Below are 20351 nucleotides of genomic sequence, written 5' to 3' on the forward strand. Positions count from 1 at the left end.
ATTCAACCTCCCCTCTAGCCCACCACCCACCAGAGGTAGTGGAAGAGAAAGGTTATTAGGACACAGGGGAAGTGAACCTGTTTAGAAATAATTCTTTGGGGGGGGGGCACAATTCCAATCTTGGTTGTCAGGATATCAGCAGTTCAGTCCAGTGGCAAACACCAAACATGAATCAGCAGCTGCAGTTCGGTGCGTTCAGCAATCACCACTCACCCATCAACAACCGAAGTTCAATCCTGAAGAATCCAAAAGGGCTTCCAACCTGCCCGAGGCTGAGGAAATGACAAGGAGTTGCAGGAACCTCAGGACGAGGTCTTTGGAGAGTTTCTCTCTATGAAGTTACCACAGGTGGAACTCAGCAATGCAACATAAGGCAAACCAATACACGCATGTCGTCAGCGAAGACTAGCGAGGAGAGCAAAGTGAACCAATGCTCCAGTTCCCACTGTCTGTGGGGTCATATTTATATTCCTTCATCATGCATTTTTTCACGTGTCTGCTATAGCAAACTTCCTTTCACCTGTGTCTGCTTCAGCAAAACATTCTTTCACCTATGCACCCCAGCAAAACATCATTTGACATCACTGACTTTCCAATGAAACCAGAAGTTTCCACTTCAAAAGCATGCATTGCAAAGAACCCTATGCAACAAACTGTGCTGGAAAAATCAGATATCCACATACATAGTAATAAAATTAGACTGACATTTCTCCTATTGAACAAAAATCCATTCAAATTGGATCCAAGACCTCAATTTAAGAATGGAAACTTTTGGGCTGGTGAGATGGCTCAGTGGTTAAGAGCACTGACTACTTTCCTGAAGGTTGTGAGTTCAATTCCCAGCAACCACATGGTGGCTCACAACAACCCATAATGAGATCTGAAGCCCTCTTTTAGCGTGTCTAAAGACAGCTACAGTGTACTTACATATAAGAATAAATAAATCTTTAGGCCAGAGAGAGTAGAGGTTCTGAGTTTAGTTTCCAGGAGCCACATGATGACTCACAACCATCTGGACAGCTACAGTGTGCTCATATACATGAAATAAATAAATAAATCTTTAAAGAAAAGAAAGAATGTAAACTTCTTCTAGAAGAAAACATAAGGAATACTCTGTAAGACACTGGGGGTAGGCAAGAACTTTCTGAATAGAATACCAAGGTCACAGGAACTAGTCCTGAGTATTAAAGATGGCACAGCACAAAAATAAAAGTTTCTGTATCATAAAAGGAACTACCAGAAATTGGGCATGGTTGCACCCAGCCCTTGAGAGCACACAGAGAGAGTTCAAGGCCAGCCTGGTTTACATACATTAAAAAACCAAGCCGGGAGGTGGTGACACACGCCTGTAATCCCAGCACTCTGGGAGGCAGAAGCAGGTGGATTTCTGAGTTTGAGGCCAGCCTGGTCTACAGAGTGAGTTCCAGGACAACCAGGGCTATTCAGAGAGACCCTGTCTTGAAAAAAAAACCAAAATCCAAAAAACAAACAAACAAACAAAAAACTAAAACAAAACTAAAACCCCCCAAAACCCAAGGGACTTATATATCCAGAATTCATGGTTCTTTTTTTGTAGCGGTTAAATGCATAAAAGTGTAATTGACAGTTAATGCTTAAAATCATGAGCAGAGCTCCACAGTTTCAGAATGTCCATTCTAACTGCATAGAAGATCTCTCTGCAACTGAGACCTCAACAGAGACCTGCCTGCAAGATATACTGGTGTAATCGTGGCACAAATGTTATGGGAGTAGCCAATCACTTTCTTATTGGATTTAAGGTTCACTCCATGAGATGGAATTTATACTGCTTTATAGAGTTTGGGATTGGGCAAGTGTTTATTTGAGTGACTAATTTAGCAGTGTGATATTTCTATTTCTGAGTTTATTACTATATAATGATTTTAATTAAAAAGAAAGAAAGAAAGAAAGAAAGAAAGAAAGAAAGAAAGAAAGAAAGAAAGAAAGAAAGAAAGCTGAGCCAGGCATGGTGCACACCTTTAATCCCAGCATTCGGAAGTCAGAGGCAGGCAATCTCTGAGTTCAAGGCCAACCTGGCCTTGCACAGGTTTGAGTTCCAGGACAGCCAGTGCTACACAGAGAAACCTTGTCTCAAAAACACCAAGACCAAAGTAAACAAAACCAAAACAGAGAGGTGTGTGTGTGGGGGGGGGGGGGGGAGGAGATCAGCTTCACACATGGAGTGTGAAGCCTGTCTTTCTGAAGACTTCAACTTGTGAAGTTGTGGCTACAAAACCAACCAAACAAAACAGAGTGAGGGGGGAGGCTCTGCTAAGTGTGGTAGAGAGTCCTGGACTGGGTATTCTCTTTGGAAATAATGAGTCAAAAGGTACTGAGAGGGCTGTGGATGTGGGCTCAGCCGGCAGTGTGCTTAGCTGGCGTCTAAGATGTCTTAGGTCTCCTCTCCAGCACTATATAAACCAGGCATGATGTAAATGGAGAGCTGAGCCAGATGTGCCTTTAATCCCAGCATTCAGGAGGTAGAATCAGGGGGATCAGAGATTCAAGGTCATCTTTGGGCTACATGACACGTTCCAGGCCGTCCTGGGATATCTGAGACCCTGCCTTGCAAAAAAGGTTCCTGTAGCCTGTAAACTACAAGAAATACTCCCTTCCTCAAAGAACAAAAGATTCTAAAGCTAAATGCAAGCTTTCTGTTCAACACAGTCAATCCTTGACCCTTTCTGCAACTTTCAGTTTAAATGTGTTCCGTTAAAAACTAAAAGTCATTCTCACCGGGCACGGTGATACACACCTTAGTCCGTCGGCAGGATCTCTGTGAGTTTGAGGCTAGCCTGATCAACACAGCAAGTTCCAGAACATCCAGGGTTACTTAGGGGAGGCCCTGTTTCAGAAACTTTTTGCTTTTGTTTTTGTTTTTAAAAGATAATCTTAACTCCTTACCCCACTTCCCAGAAGGAGGGAGCTAGAGACCTGGGCGGTAACAAAGCTCCCTTTCAATAGGCGGCTATGACAGTTTTCTTGGGCAGTAATGCAGAAGACTTAGTGAGGCTCCTGACTGTGACTGGTCCAGGAGCTGTAGCTGACAGTCACTGGGTTCCTCCTCCTCACCGGTCTCCAGTAGCACTTAGGTCTGAGCTGTTTCCAGGAAGAGCATCTGAAGATTTTCCCCAAGTGTCTACATCCAGAGCTGCCCTGGCCCTGATATTTAACAGAGTCATCCATTAAGTCATCAGTTGATGTGGCAGTGTGAAGAGACACCTCAGGGAGTCCCTGCCTCTGGAGCGCTCCTCCTGCCCACTGTTTAGTAGCTATCCCTAGAGCAGGGAGAAGAGAAGTAGCCGCTTTGTACCTTCAGGGTGGGAGGGGCCTAGTCCGGAAGTCCATTAAGTAGCTGCTGCCTTCGGGTATTTTATAGGCCCTGGGTCTTCCTCTTTGCCTGTTTGTCCTGTGTGGATACAAGCCCCCATGTCTTCCCAGCATCCTCCTCACCGTGTTTTCTGTAAGCAGGAAGCACTCATCTCAGGGGACCAACTTACGTTTTCCTAATCTGCCAATGTCCCTCTAACTCTGTTTCAAAATACATGAGGGAGACAGCTAAAGGCGACAGAGACTTATTGTAGCTCCCCGTTTTAGATCTCAGTCTGTTGTGCTGGGCAGGGCGTGGCACGGCACAGCAGAGCAGCCAGGAAGCAGAGAGCTCGCCTGGCTGGCTAGCTTTCCCCCATTCCCCAGGGCCGTGCTCTGCTCTATGGTATAATCCACGTTCAGGGCAAGCCTCCATCCTTTATTTAGGTCTCTCTGGGAACACCCTCTCAGAGCAGTCCAGAAGAGTCCTTTAGTAATCTATGCATCTATCAATCCCATCAAGTTGACAATTAAGATTAAAATCACAAGTCTATTCATTGGCAACTTGACACCTGTACTCATCTGCCCCCGCCCAGCAAGATACATTCTGTCCATTTCCACAGTACCCAGTCTGTTAACATTGTTCAAAACCCCAAATTCAAAGTGTCCTCTGAGATGCAAGACAAACTCTTAGCTGCAGGTCCCTGTAGAATCAAAATAGAGTCCTGCACCTCCAAACTATAACACAGAGTAAACATTCTCATTTCAAAAGAGAGCAGGGATAAGGAGGGACCCGACCAAAGCAAAACCAAAAGCCCACACAGAATATTTTAAGCTCCGTGACTCCATGTCTGACGTTTGGACACGCGGCGTCCTTTCTGTGGCCTTGCTGGCTGCTCTCCATGTGACCCTTCTCTGCTCTGCCTGCAGCCCTGTTCTGATGGCATTTCTACCTTTCTGGGTTTGGCAGGGAATCTCTGGTTCCACTCTTACAGTTCACATATGACCTTCTCAAGACTGCTCCTAGGGAATCTGCTCCTTCTACATGCACTGCCTCCCAGGCTTTCCTCCCACATCTGAGCGGAAGCTCCATCAAATTGTAATTCTTACGTTCTGCATGCCCTCAACACCTGTGGACAATACCAAACTCTACCGCTAGGAGGGGCTGTAGCCAACACTCTTGCCTTTCAGCTGCAAGGCTGAGCCTGGAGAGATGATCCCTGGGAGCACAGACCCCCACCCCACTCCCCACCCCCGGGCAGTACTCTCTCCCGCACTGGAGTCTGATGATTTCTGAGACATGTTTCCTGTTCTGGAGCGTGGTTCTTGACTTCTTTTTTCTTTCTTTTATTTGTTCTTTGTTTGCTTTTTGAGACAGAGTCTAACTATGTAGCTCTCTCTGGCCTGGACTTTCTGTAGATCAAGCTGGCCTCGAGCTTAGGGAGGTCTGGCTGTCTGCCTCCCAAAGAGAGCTAGGATTAAAGCACAGCACATGCCTGGGACTTGGTTTCCTTTCAAACATTGGTAATCTCTCCATGTGTTCCTTTGCCTCAGACTCAGACGGGCTTTTCTGCCCAAATTGCAATGTTTTCAAACCTTTTTACTTTGCTTCTGGCTTCTATTCTGACTTTAATTTCGTTAAAGTAACCAGTGACATTCGTGCTGCTTCCTGAATGCTGGGGTGCCTTGAAATGGTCTCTGCCACATTAATTATTCTATCGATGTAAAATAATCAAGTTTTTCTTCCCATCCACTTAATTCCCAGAAATAACAACTCTGAGACTAACTGTTTGTTAATAAGTGCCTCGGCCATCCACTTCCGCTTGTTCTCTGACTTGCTTTTAACTTATCTTAACCTGGGTTCAGCTATGTGGCAGGTTTCTTCTCCTTGTCTTTACTATGCCCATCTCTGACTGCTTCCCAGATTTCTCTCTATCCCTGCTGGATGTCCCACCTCCTATTTCCTGCCTCAGCTCATTGGCCATCACATTGACAGGTGATGCTTATGAGGGATTCTCTCTACAGGTCACTTTTAAGTAGCCTAGCACAAAGTTTCAGGGCTTGGAGGAAATATAAGCAGGCTTTCTGCAATAATGGAACATGACTGGGGTCTAATTCAATTCCCAATAGAGCCCTTGTTCCTGTGAGGAGCTGCAGGCACCCTTCTGCCATCTTGGTTTTCTGAGCTGCTAATAGCCATCAAAATTGCCTATTACTTCTCTACTTATTATATTCTAGGATTTCTTATGTATGTCTGGGTGTATATAGATAGAGGCTAAAGGACTCAGTATTAGTCAGGCCCTGGTTGCTTATATGATTTATATGAATATGTATATCTTCCATTCCTATTATCTATCTATCTATCTATCTATCTATCTATGGAATTTATTGGAATGACTTCCAAGCTTCAGTCCAACTAATCTAACAATGGCTAGCTGTGAAGGGAAAGCCCAAGAATCCAGTAGGTGCTCAGGCCCACAAGGCTGGATGCCTCAGCTGCTCTTCTCTCTGCTGGCGTCCTGAAGAAGCTGGCTCCAATGCCAGTGAAGGAATGGATGTGCTAGCAAGGTGAGGGCAAGCAGAAGAGCAAAGCTTCCTTATCCCCCGTCCTTATACAGGCTCCAGCAGAAGATGTGGCCTAGATTAAAGATGTCTTCCTGCCTCAAAGGTCAGGACTAGAGGAGGACTCACTGTCTTCAAACCAAGCAGACTGTCTCTCACACATGTCCTCTCTGTATCTGGGTTGTAGTGTCTACAGAATAAATCACACAATCTATATGCTTATTGAACTCCCCTTCTGCAGAAGTCGCCTTTTGATGAGCATGTATATGAGACATGTGCACCTTCACTCCCTCTGCCCATTTGGAAAGACCTATCCACATACTTCTTCCCCAGATGTCTTTCTCATCAGCTTTTCCAGCATGCACTTTGCAAGTCCCTGACCATCCAGCCAACTCATTGGCTACAGCCTACGAATCAGTGAACAACTGTACATTGTACTGGGTGATTTTGTGTGTGTGTGTGACAACTAGAGTCATCAAAGAGAAAGGAGACTCAGTTGAGGAAATGCCTCCGTGGGATTCAGTTATAAGGCATTTTCTTAATTAGTGATCAATGGCGGAGGGCCCAGCCCATTTTAGGTAGTGCCACCTGAAGTGGAAACTTCTAGTTTTTGGAAAATTAGTTTTGTCAAATGGTGTTTTGTTGGGGCACACAGGTGAAAGGATGTTTTGATATAGCAAACACCTGAAAGGACTCTTGATGAAATAAATGACTATGACCCCACAGAGAGACGAGCATTTAGCTTTGGTTTGGTTTGCTCTGCCTCCCTATTCTTCACTAACAGCACTCATGTATTGATTCACCCTACATAGCGTTGCTGAGCTCAACTTGTGATAACACCATCATTGAGAGAAACTCTCCCAAGAACTGTGGCAGCTTGCTGCTTCGGAGGCCTCACCTCAGGTTGGTCGTCCAGCCTGGCAGTTTCTTCAGGATTAAAGTACAGCTGCCTGGTGTCTGTCTGATGAAAGGACTGGACTGTAACTGCTGGTTTGTGCCTGGTGTCTGCCTGCCTAGAGGACTGGTGTGCAGCTGCTGAATCATATTTGGTGTTTGCTATGGGATTGAACTGTTACCAAAGAAGATCTAGTTCACCCCAAAAGAATTATTGTTAAACAGGTCTACTTCCCCCATAGCCTAATAACTTTTCTCTTCCACTACCTCTGCTGGGTGGTGGGCTAGAGGAGAGGTTAAATCCTTATTAAAAGTAGGTTGCAAAAGATTTATGCCTACAGCTGTTCCTGGCCTGGTGGTCCTGGGTTCTATAAGAAAGCAGGCTGAGTAAGCCATATGAAGCAAGCCAGTAAGCAGCACCCTCCATGGCCTCTGCATCAGCTCCTGCCTCCAGGTTCCAGTCCTGCTTGAGTTCCTGTCCTGACTTCCTCCAAGGATGGATGGGCTGTGATCTGGAAGTGTAAGCTGCATTAACTCTTTTCTCCCCAACTTTCTTTTTGGTCATGGTGTTTTGTTGCAGTACTAGAAATCCTGACACATACACATCTGGACATTTTTCCTTCAAACAAATTGTGGTATCATGTGTACTGCCTGAAGTTCTTCCCACTGTAAAGATTTCCTTTCTCCAGTGTCTTCCAGAGTTGTCCCAGAAAGGAGTTAAAATGTTGCAACTGTCCACTTCTGGGTAAGGCCTGCAACATGCAGAACCATAAGTAAATCAGGCTCTAGTCTTGTCCTCCTGCCAACCAATCATAGGGAACACCCCACAAGGCTATAGGTGCATAGGGAGCACCCCACAAGGCTATAGGTGCACACTTGGCCGAAGATGGGACATTGTAACAGGAGTAGAAACCCTAGGCATTTGGGACACTTCTTCATTGTGCCTTCAGGACCCAATGGCATATACATTTAATGCATTTCTGTATCATATGTATACATTTAATAAATTTCTGCTGTGCACATCCTACTTATGACTTGGCAGGGCTGATAATACCCAGTTCATTATGGGCAGCTCGGATTCCCTGGTAACTTGATGGCTCATTGTCAAATGTTCAGTTTCCACTAAGGCCCAAAAGCAGGCCAAGAGCTGTCTCTCAAAGGGAGAATAGCTGTCTATAGATGATGGTAGAGCTTTGCTCCAAAATCCCAAAGGTCTCCTCTGTGATTCACCTATGGGGACCTGCTACAGGCTCTAAACAGCATCGCTATCTGCCCCTGACATCTCAAGTACCACAGGTCTTCTGGATCATGTGGTCCTTGTCTCTTCTCCCCCCCCACCCCCCCACCCCCACCCCCCACCTAACCCCCACCCCCCACCTAACCCCCACCCCCCACTGGCAGAAGTTCCATCCTGTTCTTTTTTATGTCCAGACATTGGGTGATCAGCTTTTACTGACAGGGCAGAGCATTGTTTACACAAACTTGAGACAGGAAATATTTTTTTTGCTTTTAAGATTTAATTATTTTATGTATATGAGTACTGTATCTGCATGGTTGAAGAGGGCATCAAATCACATTATAAATGGTCATGAGCCACCCTGTGGTTGCTGGGGATTGAATTTAGGACTTCTGAAAGAGCAGTCAGTGCCATTAACTGCTGAGCCATCTTTCTAACCCAGACATAGGAGGTTCTTTTTAAAAAAAACAAAAAACAAAAAAACTATTTATTTTATGTATATGAGTACACTGTAGCTATCTTCAGACACACCAGAAGAGGGCATCAAATCTCAGTACAGATGGTTGTGAGTCACCATTTGGTTGCTGAGAATTGAATTCAGGATCTCTGGGAGAGCAGTCAGTGCTCTTAACCACTGAGCCATCTCTCCAGCCCTAGAGAGGAGATTCTTGACATCAACATTATAATACCTGTCTGGATTGAAGCCAGGTATGAGGGCAGAGAAATCAGCATTTGAATAATACAAAGACAAACTTTACACAGTTCAAAAAAGCATTATGCCTACTTAGTACCATTCAGGCTGTTAAACTCAGCATGCAGACAGCACCACCTATCAAAACAAAACAAAGGCCTAATCCATCAAAGTCCATAGTTCTGGGAATTATTCTTGTTAACTGATGTATGTCAAACCAGGATATGTTTTTGTTTGTTTGTTCATCTGTTTGTTTGTTTGCTTTGTGCTGCGTCATACTTTCTGCTGGGAGCAGGGAAGGAAAGAGGGAAGCTTTGGCTCTTTGCCTTCTTGCTCTCTGCTTGCTAGCAAGTCCACTCCTTCACTGGCGTTAGTCTCTTCGGTATTAGAGGATACTGAAGAACAGCTGAGACATCCTGCCTCATGAACTGAACAATACTGTTTTCTTGGACTTTCTGTTCAGAGCCAACTATTGTTGGATTATCTGTAAGTCATTCACACACACACACACACACACACACACACACACACACATTCTATAAGCTTTGTTATTGTAGAGAGCTCTCTTACATACCATGACTGGCTATAAGTTCAAAGGTCCATATGGGTCATGCTGTGATAAAGATCACCTTGATTCCCTTCCAGTTGTGGATCATTATGGACGGTTTTCTGCTCTTGCCGCCCATTGTAACTTGATCACCTGGCCTCTGAGGACTCAGTGCTGCCACCTGGCTCCTGCTGCTTTGTACCCCGTTAACCTACTGCATTGAATGAATCCAACTGAGTGTCTCTCATCCTAAGATCTGACACAAGGAAACAACAACAGCAGCAGCAGCAGCAGCAACAACAACAACAACAACACTCCTCAAATGTGCTGGTGCCCTGTCACCATTTTGTAACTTATGAGGTTTTACTGAAGGACATGTCTTTCTATTGTGCAGGATTAGGTTTTTATGTTTTTTGTTTTGTTCTTTGAGACAGGGTTTCTCTGTGTAGCCCTGGCTGTCCTGGAACTCATTCCATAGACCAGGCTGGCCTCGAACTCAGAAATCTGCCTGCCTCTGCCTCCCAAGTGCTGGGATTAAAGGCGTGCTCCACCACTGCTGGCGACATATATTTTTCTTAACCTACTTTAATAAAGGTTCAACCTTCCCTCTAGCCCACCACCCACCAGAGATGGTAGAAAAGGAAGGTTATTAGGATACAGGGGAAGTGGACCTGTTTAGAAATAGTTCTTTGGGGGAGATTTCTTTTCTTTTCTTTCTTTCTTTCTTTTTAATTGAATATCTTCTTCATTTACATTGCCAATGGTAAGACCTTTCCCAATTTCCCCCCTCCCAAAAGCCCCCCTTCCCAACGATTCCCTACCCCTCCTCCCACCCCTTGCCTCCATGTATATGCCCCTCTACCCTGCCAGACACAGTCCCACCTCCCCCCAACTTCCTCCCCCCCTTTCCCTTTGTTGGGGCCTCTATTGTGCCTTTTCCTGACCAAAGACCACTCCTCCCACTGATGCCCAACAAGGCATTCCTCTGTCACAGTTTTGGCTGGAACCATGTATACCCCGTGGTTGATAGCTCAGTCCCTGGGAGTCTTGGGGTGTCTGGGTGTCCAAAGTCATTGTTCTTCCCATGGGGCTACATACCCCTTCAGCTCCTCCGGACCACCCTCCAGATCCTACGTTGGGTACCCCAAGCTCAGTCCAATAGGTGGTTGCTAGTTTCTGCCTCTGAATTTGTAAGGCTCTGGCAGGGCCCCTCTGGAGACAGCCATGGCATGCTCCTTTTGGTACACATTTCTTGTCTAGTGTCAGGGTTTGGTGACTGTTTATAGGATGAATCTTTTGGGGAGATTTCAATCTTCGTTGTTCTCAGTCCAGTCCAGTCCACTAGCAAACACCGCACACAAATCAGCAACTGCATTCGGTCTACTCGGCAGACACCACATACAAATCAGCAAGGGCAGATCAATCCAGAAGATACTCACCAATCTCCCCGAGTCTGCAGAAGTAGCAAGAAACCACAAGAACTTCATGAGAAGTTCTTTGGTGAGTTTCTCTCTATGAAGACCACAAACGAAGCTCAGCAGTGCACTGTAAGATGAACCAATACATGTGTGTTGTCAGTGAAGACTAGCGAGGCGGAGCAACATGAACCAATGCTCAAGCTTCCCCTGTCTGTGGGTCGGATTCATGTTCCACCTAAACATCACATGTCCTTTCACGTGTCTGCTTTAGCAAAGCATCCTCTCACCTGTGTGCCCTAGTAAAACATCATTTGACATCACTGACTTTCCAAGGAAACCAGAGATTTCCACGTCAGTGGTGTACTTCCTCATTGCCTTCACTTTCTACCTCTCCTCCAGGAGTTTGCTTAAAGCCTTGAGTCTGGTTGTAAGTCTAGAGGCAACTATTGGTGGGTTCTGAGGGACACTAGTATTGTCTTGCCTGGCGTATTCTTCAGGTTACCTTTGGTTCAGCAGACAGTGAAGAATTAATTCCCCCAGGCAAAGGTGAAGAAGGCCATATTGCAGGAGGCAGGGGTTGGAGGTGCATCTTCTGCTAAGGGTGGAGAGGCTTCTCTAGAATTCAAGTGTTCAGAATCCCCAGCCTCACTGGAACACTCTCATGCACTTCCACCACCACGGGGTCCCAGTGTTTCCTAGTCGTGCCCTTACTCTAACAGCCAACACCATCTGCCACTGGGAATGAAATTTTCATTATAATTCAGCTGGTCTTAAAATCAGGGCTTCTATTTGACTTTCTGTAACTTGAGCTCTGTGGCTGATAGAGGGATAATTCTCTTCCAGAGGCACAGTTATCGTGTGTATGTGAATCTAGAACTGGGTCAACCTTACTACGGAGCTCATAGTTTTCCTTTGTCCATGTATCCAGTGATGGCAAGAGCAGCCAGCAACTTCAACTTCACTGAATTCCTTACTCCTCACCCTAGGTGAATCAGAATAATCAAATGCATTTATTTCATAAATTGATTAAATAATTCACACCATGGCATTTCAGTGCTCTCTGTGCTTCCAGAAGAGGCTTCAGTAACTGTGGGTGTCAGCAAATTAGAAAGCCTGTTCCAGATACTTTAAAAAACCCATTCTTATAACTCTGTTTCTCTAGCACCACTCTCCTTGTACACAGTCTGTATCACTCAGGGTTCTCTAGAGGACTAGAACTGACAGAACAGATCTATATTAAAAGGGAATTTATTACAGTGGCTTACAGGCTGTGGTCTAGCTAGTCTAACAGTGGCTGTTGACCAACAGAAAGGCCAAGAATCCAGTAGTAGTTCAGTGCAGGAGGCTGGATGTCTCAGCTGGTCTTTGGTCTGTTATAAATCTTGAAATAAGTTCAGGATTCCAAGAGACTGCCATTCCAACTGAAGTATCTGGACAAAACACTCTTGGTCAAGAGGGTAAGTTCAGAAAAGCTTCCAAACAGGAAGTGCATCTAACTCAAGTTAACTCAAGTGGTGGCCGTGTCTGTTTTCCGTTGGCTTGGGTCACTTCTTCACAGTCAGTCTGTAAGAACTGACACACAGTAAATGAAGGAAGAAGGGAGAAATACTCACTGCTCCTGGCCATCAGATTACTAGAATAGAGCACTGGGCCTTTGTATAAACAAGTGCTTTACCTCATGCAGAAGTTTAAATGTTTTCATTAAAGTATTAGACGGTGAGGGAGAAAAATTAATTCCTTGTCCTGAACACAGGTTTAAGACTCACATTTGATATTTCTTACAGATATCCGTTGGAATACTGAAATTCTGACACCAGCATAAGAATTCATCATGTGCGGGGCTGGAGAGATGGCTCAGCGGTTAAGAACACTGACTGCTCTTCCAGAGGTCCTGAGTTCAAATCCCAGCAACCACATGGTGGCTCACAACCACCTGTAATGAGATCTGACACCCTCTTCTGGGGTGTCTAAAGACAGCTACAGTGTACTCACATATAATAAATTAATTAAAAAAAAAGAATTCATCATGTAGGATGGATGATGAACTTGCCAGAGAGAGTGAAAACAAGCAGGCAAAAAGCAAAAGTGTGTTTCTTCCATGTTTTTTTATATAGTCCGGACTCCAGAAAGTGTGACCCGGATTTACAGTGGTCCTTTCCATCTCAAATGATCTGATGTAGTGTGGATCTTCCCATATTAAATAATCCAGTCAAGTAAAATCCCTTACAGTTTTGCCCAATGGCTTAGGTTTTAGTTAATTCCAGATGTGGTCAAGTCAACAAACAAGATTAGCCATCACAGGTTCTGTCAAGTATGGAGCTATCTCCCCAGCCTCTGCATTCTTAAGCCTCCTTCTCCATATTTACAAATTCCTCTTACAAACAAATTCCAAACATTGTGGGAATCCTTCTGGAATTAGCACTCTGACACCAATAAAAGTAAAGAGAGGAGATGTCACCAGTGGACCAAAGCCAGACCTGAAGTGGAAATTTCTTGCTTCTTTGAAGACTCAGTTGTGTCATGTGATGTTTTTCTGGAAACTGTCTTATGAGAGGATGTTTTGCTGAAGCAGACACGTGGGATGATGCTTTGCTGAGAACAGACACATGATGCTTTTCTGGAAACAGCCTGGGAAAAGGGTCTGTGATGTTTTGGCAGAGCAGATGCTTGAGAGAATGTGATGTTTGGAAATGGTATAATTATAACCCAATAGAGAGTGTATGGCACTGTGCGGTATTGGTATGTCTTACTATTCTTTGCTGGTCATTGTCAGGCTTTGCTGATTCTGGTCTTCGGTGACAATGCTGTATGGTATTGGTTTGCCTTGCCATTCTTTGCCATGACTTCACGGAGAGAAACATACCAAAGGACTTCTGGTGGTGTTCCAGCTGCTTCTTGCCACTTCTTCAGACTTGGGCCAATTGGCAGAGCCTGGTGGTTTCTTCTGGATAGAACTGCTATTGCTGTTTCATGAATGGTTTTTTTCAAGTGGATTGAGTGCCTGCTTTTGACTCATGTGAACTGAAATGCTGATATTCTGAAAACACAGACTGGATTTGTTTCAAATAACCATTTCTAAATGGTCCACATCCCCCTTTGCCCTATTAATCTTTCCTTTTTTTATTTCCACTCCCTCTGGTGGGTAGTGGGCTAGAAGGGAATTTAAAGCATTTAGGTACACTTACTAAAGGTAGGTTTTTGTTTTTTCTTGCAAGACAGGTTTCTCTGTTTAGCCCTGGCTATTCTGCGTTTCACTCTGTAGATCAAGCAGGTCTCAGACTCAGAGATCTACCTAACTCTGCCCCCCAGGTTCTGGGATTAAAGGTGTTTGCCACCACTGCTTGGCTAGCCAGATCTTAAAAGTCTCCAGAGTGCTAATACCAGAAAGATTTTTGAAATATTTCTGGGTGGCCCCAGTGAGATCTTTACAGAAAACCCAGTTGGTCCAGGGAGGCTACTGCTCCTGGGCCTCTCACCCTACAAGTTCTCTGGAGCTGGGAAGCACACACCCCTGATGGGATTCTGGTGTGCCCACAAATAAAAAAATTTCCAAGCCTTCTTTAGTACAAAGTCAAGTTTAGTCACAATAATAACTTTAATTCTCCAGTACTGATTTCCTTCCTCCCTTCCTCCCTTCCATCCTTCCTTCTCTCATTATTTCTTTTTCTGTTTTTGAAACTGTGTTTCTGTGGCCCATCTTGGCCTGCACCTCAATATGCCGCTCCGATGGTCTCCCACCTCACCTTCCCAACTGCTGGGATTAGAGGTGTACATGACAACATCTACTTCAGGCACTGGTTTTCTATGTTCCGTCACCGTGACAAATCCCTGTGATGATAACTTAAAAGTAGGTATGTTATATTTTAGTTCATGGCTTCAGAGTCTTTAGACCATTGTTAGGAGGCTGCACTGGAGCAGGAAGCTTCCATGGTTCCCGGAGGAACCGAACTCTGGTCCTAGAAGAGTAGGGAGCAGGCCTAACCACTGAGCCATTCCTTCACCCCCACATGTAACTTCCTAATGCCCCACTTCTTATGACAGGGGAATAGTGACAAAAGAAGTGGCTGAGCAGAAAGGGACATGAGCCTGGAGTGATTAGACTAGCTGCTGGCCTTCATTTCCAGAAGCCCATTGAGAGACTGATGGGTCTCATGGGCGGGGTGAGGGTGAGGGTGAGGGTGAGAGCAACCCTGCTCAGTGGTAGACCTGGCTTCTTGAGGTTTCCACTCTTGGCTGCCACTTAACAGTGGTTGATGAAAATCATGATAAAAAAGCCAATAAAGAGCAGTAGCCTGGGGGGCAAAGAACAGGTTTAGGTGCAATCAACAAACATCACCGTGGACCCTCAGTGGGAGAAGCGGCACCTTACAGGAAGACCAAGCATCCAGTGCCTGACATATTGATGGTGATTGTGTAGCTCAGCTTGAATTATCTCACACTATTTTTGACACAAGGTCTCATTGTGTACACCAGGCTGTCCTAGAACTCACTTTGTAGACCAGGCTGGCTTCAAACTCACTGAGGGCTGGGATTAAAGTGTATAGTCTTGGGACAGTCAGGGACTTCTTCAGGGTTTCTGGAATCTAGCATGATGGTTGGGGTCTTCTTTTAGGGCAGCCTGCTTTTAGGGTTAGCATTCTTATTGTGTCCCAGAAGACAGACAGCAGATACAGCAACAACAATCTGAACAGAATCTGAATGCCAAGCAGCAGCATCTGCAGTTGCAGTGTTCATAAGAAGAAAAGCACAGTGTGGTGGTGGTCCGCCTTTAAGCCCAGCCTTTGGGAGCCAACACGGGTGGATCTCCAGGTCTGAGGCCAGCCTGGCCTACATAGTGGGTTCCAAGACAGCCAGGCCTACACAGAGAAACCCTGTCTTGAATTTCCCCACCCCACCCCACCCCACACCCCCAAAAAAAGAAAAAGAAAAAATACAGAAGCCACTGGTGAATGCTTATCTGGATGTTTTTAGGTCTTCCGCTTTAGTATCTTTACTAAGATAAACCAACATCTGTTGGGGTAATCTTTTTGGTATTTTTTATTTCACTGTGTGAAGGCGTGTCTCTGTATTTTCATTTGTTAATTCTGTACCTGCAGAGATTCTGGCATTCTCATTTCTATGGCCATCACTGGGTTTTCTTTTCTTTTCTTTCTTTCTCTCTCTCTCTCTCTCTCTCTCTCTCTCTCTCTCTCTCTCGCTCTCTCTTTTTTTTTTTTTTTTTTTTTTTTTTTTTAGTATTTTATATGTTTTTTCTCAATGGACATTTAGGATCTTTCTTTTTAAAAGATTTATTTATTATATGTAAGTATGTACACTGTAGCTGTCTTTAGACACTCCAGAAGAGGGCATCAGATTTTATTACGGATGGTTGTGAGCCACCATGTGGTTGCTGGGATTTGAACTCAGGACCTTCAGAAGAGCAGTCAGTGCTCTTAACCGCTGAGCCATCTCTCCAGCCCCTGGGTTTTCTATTTTATAAATTTTTTTTTTCTATTTTCCTCACCTACTTAAAAGGCAATCTAGAATTTTATCAGATTGGTTTTTACAACCAATCAACTGCTGATTGGTTGTAATAAAGAACTGACAGCCAATAGCTGGACAGGAAGTACGGGGCGGAACTTCTGGGAAGAGAATGATGCAAGGAGAGGAAACCAGGTGCAGGAGAATGGAGGGAACAGAGCAAACGGAGAGACTGCTGAGGAGTAGAGCCCCAGAGAGGGCTCTACATGGCAGCTCGGTAGGCTACATAGTTGGGTTAAGGTAGATGGGCTAGCAGGGAGACTGTCCAAGGAAAGGGCTAAGCTTTAAACTAATCAGTAGCCTCCTGTGTTATTATATCACTGCTGGGGCTGAGAAGTCTCATAAACATCCACCTTCTGAAACAAATCAGGAATATATAGAAATTTAGAAAAAATAAATGATCTAAAGAAAGTTTTACTTTTTGGATATTTACAATGTTTAGACTGCATTGTCATCTAGATGGGATGTGGTTTAGGATAACCATGGTTTTCTAGAAAGGTTTAACCTAGCAGAAAATCCCAACCTAAATGTGAATAGTATCTTCTCATTCATTACCCAGGTTGAAATCCAAGACTAAAGGCAAAAAGTAGAGTCCAGCCCTCCCTCCCCCCTCCACCCCACCCCCATCCCCTCCATCTCCCTATCCCCCCCCCCCCAAACAATGTAACAGCTTCCTCCTGCTCCTGCTCCCACCCCAGGTTTGGTTCCCAGCACCCGTGTCTTTCAGCTACAACTGCCTGGAACTGAAGCTCAGGGGATTACCACCTTTTTCAGACTCATAGGACACATGCAAGTACACATTTAAAAAGTCCCTTTTTCTTTTGTAAGATACTTTTTTAACCCAATCACAAAAATAACTAATACAATGTTACTATGCTATTTTGTTTCCTATTATGACTTGAAAATTGTATTGAAAAAATTTTAATTATTTATACACAGAGAGACAGGGTGGAGGGAGGGAGAGGGAGGGAAGGGAGGGAGAGAAGGGGTGCTATTAGAGAACAACTTTCAGAAATTGGAGAAGGTCTTGTAGCAGGGTTTCTCTTTCTGTTTCTCCCACTGCCCTGGGTTCTCCAGGCCTGCTGGCTTACACACTGTCAGGTGATCCGACCCCACCCCACCCCACCCCACCTCATTGCAGGAGTGCCTGGTCCTATGGATTCTTGTAGCCATTTTCAGCTTTCTGCGTGGGTCCCAGGATCAAGCTTAGGTTGTCTGACTGGTGTAGTTAAGACCACTAACCCAAGGAGCCTTCTCCCCAGCCTCTGAAAATAGCTTTGTATCATGTAGCAATGATAAAACTCCAAATGATATTTTGTAATATTACATTAACTTTTTTTTTTCCTTCGAGACAGGGTTTCTCTGTGTAGCCCTGGCTGTCCTGGAACTCACTCTGTAGACCCGGCTGGCCTAGAACTCAGAAATCCTCCTGCCTCCGCTTCCCAAGTGCTGGGACTAAGGCATGCGCCACCACTGCCTGGCTAGACTAACTTTTATTTATTTATTTATTTATTTTTGAAAGTTTTGTTTAGGAATATAAAGTATTATATTCAACCTCTATTAATCTCTCTTATCTCACTCCCTTCTGACCTGTTGGGTGTGTGGAGATCAGTGGACAACTTGCAGGAGTCAGTCCCCCCCACCATCGTGTGGGTTCCAGGGCTTAAACTCAGGTCTTGGGCTTTGCAGCAAGTGCCATTACTGAGCCATCTTACCATAGTCTCTCTCTCTCTCTCTCTCTCTCTCTCTCTCTCTCTCTCTCTCTCTCTCTCTCTGCTTAAATAGCGTTGTCTGTATAAGCTTGGGTAGGAACAGCAGACTGTGAGCAACTTACCAGTGGCTACACCCCTGAAGAAAATAATCTCTCTCAACATCTGAACTAGTGCTAAATGGCTTTCACAAATGAAAATTTGTGTTAAAAAGTTTATGCCTGCAAAGCTCCCAAGTGACAGGTGCTTAACTAATACCGGAACCGGCGTTAATAGCCCGGTGACACTAAGTGTTGCTTCTGTGGTTTATTTATGTTTTCCAAATTGTATTACTCTATATGAATGTAAATATGCTTTATTACAAATTTAAAGACGAGATGTATTTCATTTTATGTGTGTCCTGCTTGTGCGTGTGTGTGTGCAGTGTTCCTGGTGGATGCTCAAGGTGGGCAGAGAAGGCGCTGGCTCCCCTGGCGCTGGGATTGTGAGCACTTATGCTGGGAATCTAACCCGGGTCCTCTGCGAGAACAAGTGCTGTTAACTGATGAGCCATCCCTCCAACGCCTACTTAATTATTTTGAGATATGGTTGCCCAGGCTGGCCTCAATGCACATCCCTTTGCCCTGAGTATGCAGAGATATAGGCTGTGCGGAAAGATGTAGGTAGATACTACTTTGGCTACTTCTGTAGCTATTATCAATGTTTTATTATTTTTTTCAATTGTCAAAGTGCTATCAAACAGATTTTCATTTCCTTAGAATTGTAGTTATAAGCAGTATAATCTGTAGTTCTTTCTTCACAGAGGAATGTTTTGCTCAGCTTTCCCCCCACTTTTTATGGTGTTTTTGTTTTGAGACAAGCTCTCACTATGTAGTTCTGGCTGACTAGAACTCACTAAGTAGATCACCCTGGCCTTGAACTTGTGGAGGTCCACCTGCCTCTGCTGTCTTAAGTGCTGGGGTTAAGGATGTTCATCACCACACCCTGTGGGTTCAGATTTTTCAGAACCTACTATAACAGAGTTCTTACTGCTTCAACCTCCCTCCTAGCTCACCATCCACCAGAAGTAAGGGGGACATGGCTAATAGGACAGGGAGGACACGGACCTGTTTAGAAGTTGTTCTTTGGGGCAATTCCAGTCTTCATTGTCAGCAGTTCAGTCCACTCAAATCAGCATCAGTGGCTTGATCCAGAAGAAACCGCGAGGCTCCACGGATTGGCATGAGTCTGGTGACATGCAGAGAAGCAGGCAGAGCACCTCCAGAAGGTCAGAGAAGAAAGCAAGTGGACCCATGCAGTAGTGTCGTCCTCTGTGTGCTGGGCTGTATTTATACTTTTCAAACATCACACGTCCTCTCAGCGTCTGCTCCAGCGAAGCGTCCCATGCCCTTTCACCAGACAGCTTCCAGAAGAACACCACAAGTCTGTTCTCAGCAAGACATCCTCTCGTAAGACAGGTTCCAGAAAAAGGACATCACATGGCACAATGGAGTTTCTCAACAAACCAGCCCAATTTTTCTGCTTTTAAAATGTTTTGGCTGCCGGGCAGTGGCGGCACATGCCTGTCATCCCAGCACTCTGGGAGGCAGAGGCAGGCGGATTTCTGAGTTTGAGGGCAGCCTGGTCTACAGAGAGAGTTCCAGGACAGCCAGGACTACACAGAGAAACCCTGTCAGGTCACGTGGACTAAACATGACCACAACACTTTATATACATATGTGAAATTGCTCCTTTTCTCCACTTTGGATACTCCAGGGTCCCCTGTCCAGAGAATGGTCCCACCCACAATTTATTTTTTATTTTTTATTTTTTATTTTTTTGGTTTTTTTGGATTTTTTTTTTTTTTTTTTTTTTTTTTTTTGGAGACAGGGTTCTTCTAGCAAATGCATCTCATCTGCTGCTGAGGCACTCCTCTGCTGGCATTAGAACCCATCTCTTTCTTTGGGATTCTGATAGATGCTGAAGACCAGCTCAGACCAGCTCAGCCTCATGGACTGAACAACCACGTCATTCTTGGTGTTTCTGTCACGACAGCCATTGTTGGACTAGCTGCTTCACACCCACACAGCCCCACACAACAACTCGCTCTTCTCTTTTTCCAGGGGTGAGTGGGGGGTGGGTGCTGAGGACTGAGTCTTAGTCCCGGGTACTAACATGGAGGCAGGCCAGCTGGGGCTCTGGACTTGCTGAGGCCCTAATCTGCATTTCTCCCCTCCTCATGCTCGCCCTGCCACATTCCAGTTTGCCCTACACCAGTCACCCCAGCCCTGGCCTGGTAAAAGAAAGCCACCGCAGCAGGAGACTAAGAGAAACCAGGGCTGGCAGAGCCACTCCAGGCCCCAGGTGGTTCTCCTGCCCGGGAGACCTAAGAGGGCAGTGCTCTCAGCCATAGCCCCCAGACCCTTGGAGGCTGCCTGCCACTCCCCCGGCCTCCTCCTTGTGCCGC

The sequence above is a fragment of the Apodemus sylvaticus genome, chromosome 4, assembly GCF_947179515.1.
Source record: "Apodemus sylvaticus chromosome 4, mApoSyl1.1, whole genome shotgun sequence".
NCBI classification, from domain to species: domain Eukaryota; kingdom Metazoa; phylum Chordata; class Mammalia; order Rodentia; family Muridae; genus Apodemus; species Apodemus sylvaticus.